The following is a 9515-nucleotide window of genomic DNA, read 5'->3' as shown; positions in this document are numbered from 1 at the left end:
ATGGAACAAAACTTCTCACTTCATTGTGGCCAAGAAGCCAAGAGAGAGGGAAAGAATCTAGGTTCCCCAAATTCCCTTCATGTCCCATAATGCCAACAGTGTCCTAACTTCCTCCCACGAGGCCCCATCCCATAAAGGTCCCACCACTTCCTAAAAGCATCACCAGCAGGAGTCTTTGGGTGACATTCCATATCCAAACTACACCAGCTAGCATGATGGGATATGATCAGGTAGTGCTCAACCTTGAGGCTAAGATATTCTTAATATGTTGCTTTGTGTTGGCTGAAATTGAGGGAGAATCATTGTTTAGGGGTTCCAGGGAGGGAATGAAGCTTATTCAAAAGTGAATTAACAAGCATATTTTTCTGATTATATGGGAGCACAAGCAGCTCACATAATCATTTATGAGGAAGAATATGGGAATTGGGAAGTTCTGTGTCTAGCCTTGTCCTAGGTAAATAAGAGGGCATGCTTGAATTTTATCTAAGTCCTATGGAGAAGGATGGTTCTTGCACTAAGCCCTTTTCCAGAACACAAAGGGCGAGAGATTTAATTTTTTTTTCTTTTCCCAGAACACAGAGATCAGATAAAATTCAACATTGCCAACTTAAAGCAAAAGAAGGAAACTGTTGACAGGTGACATGGGAGTCAGATAGGGAATTTTGGAAGAAGGATAAGTCAACAAGATGATACCTGAAGTCTCTAGAAATGCATAGAAATCCTGTGCAATTTCCTTGGATTAAATCATCATGGCTGGTCCTCCTTCATTATAAAAATTAGAATATTTGTCTGCTCTAGTGTTGGCACGAGACCATAAGGTCCTTGAGGACAGTTTACCTTTCTTCACTACATCCCTACCATCTGACACCAAATAAGTGCTAAAACCAATCTTGCGTTTTCAGTGGTTCATGCCATCATTTTTATAGGAATGTACACAGATTTATCTTCATCGAAATTAGTTTAGTCTGTGGATACATTACATACCATTGTTAAATATTTAATATATTAAATATTAAAATGATATTTAATATCATTTTAGATATTTAACAAATATTCAGTAATCACAAGTAATAGAGTTTCTTTGGAGGGACAGTTATGTAAACCAATGAAGCACCCAGGTATGATAACTGGGCATGGTAGATATTGGTGCCTACTATAAAGTGCAGAACCAGCTTGAAGTTATTTTTATTTGCTTTAAAGCTGAAAGAGTGTGCTGGCCAAAAGAATCTCCAGAGGGATTCAGACCACAGGCTTTCAGTGCATATCCTCAATAATATTTGTTTCCCTCTTCCTGATAGACTAAGAACTTGTGAGAGTAGACACTTTGTCTTCTCTCTTCATTGATTCTCCCAATGACAGAAAGCATCATTATTGAGCAAATGAATGACTGAAACAGTATGTCCTTTGTATGAGGGTTCTCTAGAGGAACAGAATCAACAGGAGATGCAAATGTATGGTTATGAAAGGGAGTTTATTAGATTGACTTACAGGATCAGAAGCTGGATAGTCTTACAATGGCCGTCAGCAGGCGGAGAGCTGGAGGAACCAATAACTGCTCAGTTCAAGAACCTGGATCTCAGAACAAGAGGCACCAATGATGCAGCTGCAGACTGAGACTGAAGGCCTGCCAGCTCCCTGGAATAAGGATGGTGAGACTTCACATTAGAAAATGAAGAAGCTGGAGTCCATGTTCATGGGAGATGGTGGTTGCAATAAATGCAGGAGCTGAAGAAGAATCAAATTCACATTTGCTGTTCCTTCCTCCTTCTTTCACTTCCTGTTCCATCCACTGCCGCCCTCATTTAGGGTGGTTCTCCTTCCTCAGTTTGCTGTTCCTCACGCCAATCATCTCTGGAAGTACCCTCATCAATGTACCCAGAAATCTCTTAATACTAGTCACCTCTCAATACAATCAAGTTGACAATTCAGATTAACCATCACATCTTCCTTCCTTATCAAAATCAAAACAACCATGGATTTCACTTATGATCAATCCTGCTACAGTTTGCATGTGTCACCCAAAGCCCCCATATGTTAAAGACTTACTGGCCATCCTGTGGAGCTATTGGGAACAGGCGGATCATTTAAAAGGTGGGGCTTACTAGAAGGAAATTATGTCATTGGGGAAGTGTTCTCAAAGGGGATACTGGAATCCTGGTCCCTTCTCTTTTCTTTCACTTACTGTTCTTAGCCACTGTGAAGTAAGCATATTGCTCCATCTCAGGATTCCCACCATGATGAGCTGTCTCACCAAAGGCCCCAAACAGTGGGACCAATGAATCATGGAATGGAACCCCAAAACTGAGCCAAAATAATGCTTCCCTCTAAAGAACTAAAGGAATAACTTCTAATCTGGATGATTGTCACTACTTATGAAATACACAGCATTGGTCTACTTCATTTTGTCCTACTGATTCTCTTATTGACCAGAGAGACATGCGTTTTTATACTTTCTCAGGTCTTCTCTGATTTTTGTTTTGAATTTTTTTTTTTCAGAGAGGAAAAATAAATATGTTTACCTTTCTGGAGTCAGAATATAATCTGGTCCCATCTCCGAAGACAGAAAACTCAGCTACAGTTTGCTGGCAAAGGATGATCGCAGCTTTGCTTGGTAGACTGTGGCATTCTGAGGTTTCATGTTGAATACCTAGAAATATTTATCTCCTAAACTGACTGGATAACTGATTTTTAGCAATTGTTTTATATCAATCTCAATTTTATATTCTGCAGAAACAGAGAATGAGGTCATTCCATTTTTCTGTGCCACTGTTTCTGGTACATATATCTCCTGCTATGATTCCCTGGATCTTCTTCCCCTAGGCTGCTTTTCCTTCCTTAAGTGTCCTGTTACTCACCTGATGTGATTTCCAGTATACTCGTCATTTTTCCTTTATTTGTCCCCTGCTTTGTCACCCTTTTTCTTATGGAACAGAAAATTGAAATTTTACCCAAAATGTTATGGTGTCTCTACACAGATGACTATGAAATAACTTTGAATTAGTAAACTGAAAAATACTACCTAAGGAATGATCATTTGCCATATGCAATTCATTCCTATAAACTGATGATCAGTGATGGGGTATACTAGCTTAGTGCTCTTTGGAGAAGAGTACAATAATAAATTTGGCATTTTAAAGGTTTTCTTTGTGATGTTTTATTTTTTGAGATGGGGTCTCACTGTATTTCCCAGGCTGGTTCCTGAATTTAAGGGTTCCCAGGATCCCCTTGCCTCTGTCTCTCAAGTAGCTGGAACTACAGGGTATACTACCACTTTCAGTTTAGCATTCTTATCTTTATTTATGTGTGTGTGTGTGTGTGTGTGTGTGTGTGTGTGTGTGTGGTGGGGATCAAACCCAGGGTCTCATACATGCTAGGCAAATGCTTTATCACTGAGTCATACCCCTAGCCTCAAATTTTTATTTTTTTTAATTCTTTAAGCATATTTTCTCTTCTTCTTCTGTTTTTTTTTTTAAATGTGTTTATTTAGCGATTTATTTTTGCTTTCTTCTTTTTTCCCCTTAACTCTTAAATTCTGGTTAGCTTGTGTATAGTGTATGTATTCCTCATATTAGAGATTTTTGTTTTTCTCTTATGAGGATTTCCTGATGTTTTTAGGCTTTGATAATATACTCTCAAATCTAAGGTTGTTGAATATAAACCAGATTCTTTGTATATTTCAGTTATCTTGTTGTAGTCTCAATGCCATCAATAAGATTCTGTTGTAAAAGAAAGTAATTTTGCTATTTACTAAAATGTTTTTAAAACAATGGCCTAAAAATCCCTCAGATATTATCAGCTTTTTTAAAAGTCAAAAACAAAAGCCTGTGATTAATAAAAAATTAAAAATAATTTCTTTCATTCCTAAAATTACCTGTTCTTAGAGACTACTCTGATATCAATGAGAACTTTCTAAACACTGTAAGTTACTATTGTGCCCATTGCTAAATAATTGCTCTATAGTCACATCTAATTGTTTTTTTCAGAGAAACATTTTTTAGATTGGTTTCTCTTTATCTGACATTTGTTTTGTCTTTCACTGATTTATGTCCTTATCTCCATTTTAAAATTTTCTTCTGATTTATCTCAGTTCTATTTGTTATTCTTATTACCTTTCTCAGGTAGAAACTTGACTCATTTTCCCCTTTCTTCTTTCAAAATTTAAGTATATATGACTACATACTTTCTCTTAGTACTGTTTTAGGTGCATTCAATGAGTTTTGATAGGTCTTATCTTCATTATAGGTCTTATCTTCATTATAGGTCTTATCTTCAAAATGTAAATTTTCTAATTTCCATTTTGGTTTCTTATTAATAATAATAATAATATTTCAATTCCATGGAATTGTAATTTTATAATTATGTTGTTTATTTTAGTTTAATTCCATTGCTGTCAGAGAATATACTATAAATGATTTCTTATGATGAAGTACTTCTTCCATTTTGTTTAATGTTCCACAGGCACTGGGAAAGAATTTCAGTGGTATCATTGTTGGGGGAAAGTGATCTGTTTTTGTCAATTAAGTCACGTTTTGCTAATTGTGTGGCTCAGACCTTTTATGTCTTTATACGTTTTATTTATTGATTTATTTTCAGATGTTTAGGCATCTATTGAATGAACTATACCAAAGCCTCCTGTTATGTTTGTAGATTTGTGGATTTCTCTGTTTTGTTCTCTCAATTTTTTGTTAGTTTTATGTCATTTGAAGTGATGACCTTTAGCATACAGTCATGGGCCACATAATAATGCTTTGGCTAATAATGGACCACATAAATGATGGTGGTTCCACAAGATTGTATCACATTGTGATATTGTAACTCTCTTGCCTTGCATAAGTTTATGGGCACAAAGATGAAACTCCCAATGACACACCTCTCAGAATGTCTATCCTCATCTGTAAGTAATGCAAGACTGTATGCAGACTATTTTAAATTCTCAGATATTCCTAAGTGACTATTTTATCATTGTGAAATATATTTATCTTTTTAATGCTTACTATCTGAATATCTCTTTTTTCTGATGGCACTAGAACTACTTGAACTTACTTTTTATTAGTGTTTCCGTGATATATTTCCTTCACCCCTTCACTTTTAACCATTTGGGGATATATTTCATATTAAAACATACAGTTTTTTTTTTGTTTATTTCATTCAGTTGGACAATCTTGACTTCCTTTAGAACAAATTTTTTTCAGTTTCTTTTTCTTGTTTCATATGTATATATAAAATTTCTGCTTTTTCCAAATCCAGTGTGAGCTTGGTTATTCACTATCTACATATAACATTTGAAGGCTGAAGTCTCAGGAAGACAAGAATTTTATTTTAAGCCCTCTATCACAATTTCTGGTTTATTAATCATATTCTTACATTATTTTGTTCCTTAATGTGTGTTGATCTTATTTTTTTGTAAATTACAAATCTTTGAGAGAAATGCTATTTCATTTCTTGTATAGACCTATCATAATACTGAACATAATATAATTAAAAGTCAATTTGAAACATCTGATAGTTGAAAAAGATAGTCTATGGGACATGATAAATATTCATCATAATCACAATTCTTATAGATTTATCATTGTAAATTCTTGTATAATCCATATATCCAGTTATCTATTCATATGTATACCACCTCTCTTTGAACCCCGCAAATTGTCTTTATAAAATTGCTCAAGGACAGATAGAGGAAACATACATGAAATATATCTACAGCTTTTGTAAATCTGCTTACAAAAAAATAGTGGCTCTTTGCATTGTTTCTTATCTCTTAGAATTTAGGGCAATGAAAGGTTAATTTTCCATGATAAACTTGCATGCTTCTTTCAATTAAGCAATGAGAATTCTCTAAGCCATGAATCCATCTTCTTTGTTCTGTCTGCTATGAAGAACTATTTTTTGTTTGGAGATTGAAAAGTGTCTTCTTGGTCAGTACATGCACACATGTGCACACATATATTAGTGTCTGTGTGTATGTATGTAAGTGTATATACACATATATATGTGTTATAGGGTATGGCTATATATGTGATTTTCATTATTTTATTTTTTAACCCTTTGTTTATATGCTTTGTGCTAATTAATGTAGTATTATTGTAATTGTGTATTTACTGTATTCATACCAAAATTTGAAAATTTGTGAATTGGCAATAGGCTAATATGATGACCTAGGATGCTAGTGACGCATCAACTTTGGCTAGAGTTTGACTTTTTATTGCTAGGCAGACCAGTGTGGTATCGTCATTTACAGTTTGTCAAATATTGAGTAATTAAGATGAAGGAAAGACAAATTATACAATCTCTTAAGGTTCTTTTTTTGCTATTCATTTTTACTGACTGCCATTTTTGATTTATAGAAATGTTTAAAGATCTCCCCATGATACAAATTCAACCTTTTTGTGTTTAGAATTTACATGAAAAGAGTGAACTTTACAAAGTTTTCTCAAAATTTCATGTTTGCAACATAAACTGAAGCATCTTGAGGTATCTGAAAAACTTGGCAAACTTTTGAAGATTTTAGTAGGACAATAGGAAACACCAAGGAAAATCTCTAGCTGTGGATACTGTAAATAAGAGTTTAGGATGTAGGTGACATAGTAGCTATAATATCAAAGCTCACAGGTTTGTGGAATTATGAATAGGACAAAATTGATAATAGGAAAATGTAAAATTTTCTTTCAAAATTTGTAGTTAGTATTTGTGCCCAAATGCTCTACTAGCAGCAATTTCAATCCATTTCCCAGATGTTAGAAAAGCTCTGTTCATAAAATCCAGATTGTTAATTCCACTCTATCTCTCAAACCAGTAGAAGACAATGTTTGTTTAAATGATCATTTCCAAATACAAAAGTTTCCAAATACAAAGAAAGGGTAATTTGTTTTAATTATTTGGGGTCTACTAGTAAGGATTGCAGTTTTGAAGAAGCTTGAGTTCAAACAACTGCAGTTGGTTAACTTCTTTTCCAGGTAGCTGTAGGTTTGAAACACAAGGTGGTATGCTTTCTGAGGGCTAGGGTTGAAACAGGTTCAATAAATGCAGTCTTCTGCATTCATAGTTATATAAATATGTGAATGTACCCCTACTTTATAGTAGAACCAAATGAACTTTTTTTAAAAGAAGTATCACAATAGTGATTTTTATAAACAAAACTTTTATTTCAAATATATTTTACAGTTTGTGTGTAATTACGATTGCTTTCCAGATTCTGAAATTTAATAATAAATTGAACAGGCAATGTACAAAATAGTGGTGTTTACTTAGGCCTACTGAATTCCTACAATTCTTCTGGTAATTGGTTGCTTTTTCCTTTTTAAATTGGATCAGTAGAGACATCAATGATAACATAACTTTTTTTTCCCTTTTGGTTATATTTTGAAGAGCAACAAAGTACCACTCCATTCTGTATTTGTCTGCATCTTTAAAAACTGGCAATATGGGAAGTAAAATCTTTATATATGGACTTGATTAATTGAAAAAATCACGATATATTGTGATCAGAGCTGAAGTAGGTTTTGTGTGTGTGTATGATAGAAATAGTTTGCTACACAAATTGGTAGAATAAGTAAAATTGTAGGACATGTTTAGCCTCCTCAAGAAAACATAACTATTTTAAAGAACTTTTAGCAATACTATTGCATACACTTTACATACTAGTTACAATGCTTACTTATAAAACAGATCTTCTCTGCTGGCTATCATTAGATTGCTTTAGAAACTCGAGAAAATAAATTGTATTTTTTTTCATAAATGATCTTTAATTCAAACATTGAACTGATTCATGCTTACCTTTACCTCCATTGTTATAATTGAGGTTTCAGTAATTATATGAAGTTATAGAGATGACTTCGAAATATTTAAATTTGTTAGGAATGACAGGGTCTTTATTTTTAAAAAATATGTATATGAACTTCCTCAAACACCAATAACTAAAATTGGCAAAGTTGAGATTATTGAAAAAATAAAAAAGAATGTGTATTTTTTGCTATTGCCAGTAACTTTTTTTTTTGGTTGTTCAAGGCATTGGCAGTAGGAAAATAATCTATTATTATATGTTCGTCCTAAATATCCCATAAGAAACTAAAAATCATAAAGGCCAAGAAATAAATGTTTCCAAGTTGAAATACTACAGGACAAAACTAAGTGAACTTTATTTGGTAGAGGAGAGACGGCGGTGTTTGAGGCTTTGCATCCTGGGAGCTGAGTTCTCCTGAACAGGCAGGATTCTCCCAGCCCACATAGACTGAGCCTATCCTGATAATGCCTTTGAGGAAACAGGGTAGCCCATGCCACCATAGCCCTGGGGGGAGTGGGGGCATGATGAATTAACAGAAGGTTTATTTCTCAGCTCTGACAATGGATCTCCTTTCAAAAAAACATTTGTTTTGCAAATATTAAGTGGGTTGTAGTTTTATGTCTTTTTTATATTTCTTTTGTTGCACTTGCCTGAGGTCTCTGAAGTCTACTGCTTTGCTGTAATGAACCACACAAGGACCACTTAAGCAGTCACATCACAGAACTGATGGTTCCAACACCCTTCAAAACTGTGTATAGAGAGAAGGGGAGCTCTCACACTCTTATACCATCATCTACTCACTGACTCTCACTCAGTTTCAAGGTTTTCACAAAGGCTTAAGGATAAAGTGAAGGTTCTAGTCAATAGAACTACAGAATTTGACATGCTAAAAAAAAAAAAAAAAAAAGGTAGTTAGGCAGAATGGAGACGAAATTAGCCCCACCTCCTGGTTATTTTTGAAACACCAGAGGGTGCAGAAGAAGTATTTGAAGCTGTTAAAATAGCAAAAGCTTTGTTTCTATCCCCAGAGATTCTGATTCACTATATCTGGGATTGGGCTCAGGAATCTACATTTTTAATAGTAATTCTGAATTCCGTGAATTAGGCTTTGTAAAATACTTCTGTTCAGGGATACAATGGGCAAAGTTTTAGTCAAATACACCCCTTTCACATACTTTACATTCATTTGAATCAGGTGTAATCTGGTCCAGTGTGTTGATTTTTATTAAGAAAAAGAAAAGAAAAGAAAAGAAAAAACCCAACCAACCAAATAAACAAAAATCCTCACAGAAGTATCTAGAAAAACATAGTATGGTAGAAGAGACAAGCAAAAATGGCCATTAGAAGGATGTTTTTAACATTCGCTAAAAAAAGTGGAAGGTTGAATCTAAAGGCTCATGTCAGAGTATTAAACAATTCAGAAAAGTGTACATTATTCAAAATTGGACATAACAAGATGAAAACGATAGTTCTTAGCATTTCATGATATGAAATTGTGAAATGTTGCCATATGAACAACAGGATAAAGCATGGTTCTGAGGGCAGAAGCCCAGCCCCACCCAGAGCCAGTATCCAGCCAGGGAATAGGCACCTGTGCTCCAGGCCACAGGGTTTCAAGTGTATTAGATTCCATGACAGGAGAGGGATCTTTTAATGTCAGAGTGAAGCTCAATTCCTGCCTGGGATGCATTGTAACAAGTTCTGACTGTCCTGGGAATGTCTATATTTAAGA

Source organism: Ictidomys tridecemlineatus, chromosome 6 (genome assembly GCF_052094955.1).
Source record: "Ictidomys tridecemlineatus isolate mIctTri1 chromosome 6, mIctTri1.hap1, whole genome shotgun sequence".
In the NCBI taxonomy this organism is placed as follows: Eukaryota; Metazoa; Chordata; class Mammalia; order Rodentia; family Sciuridae; genus Ictidomys; species Ictidomys tridecemlineatus.
The sequence above is the reverse complement of the archived record's forward strand: the minus strand, read 5'-3'. Positions refer to the sequence as shown.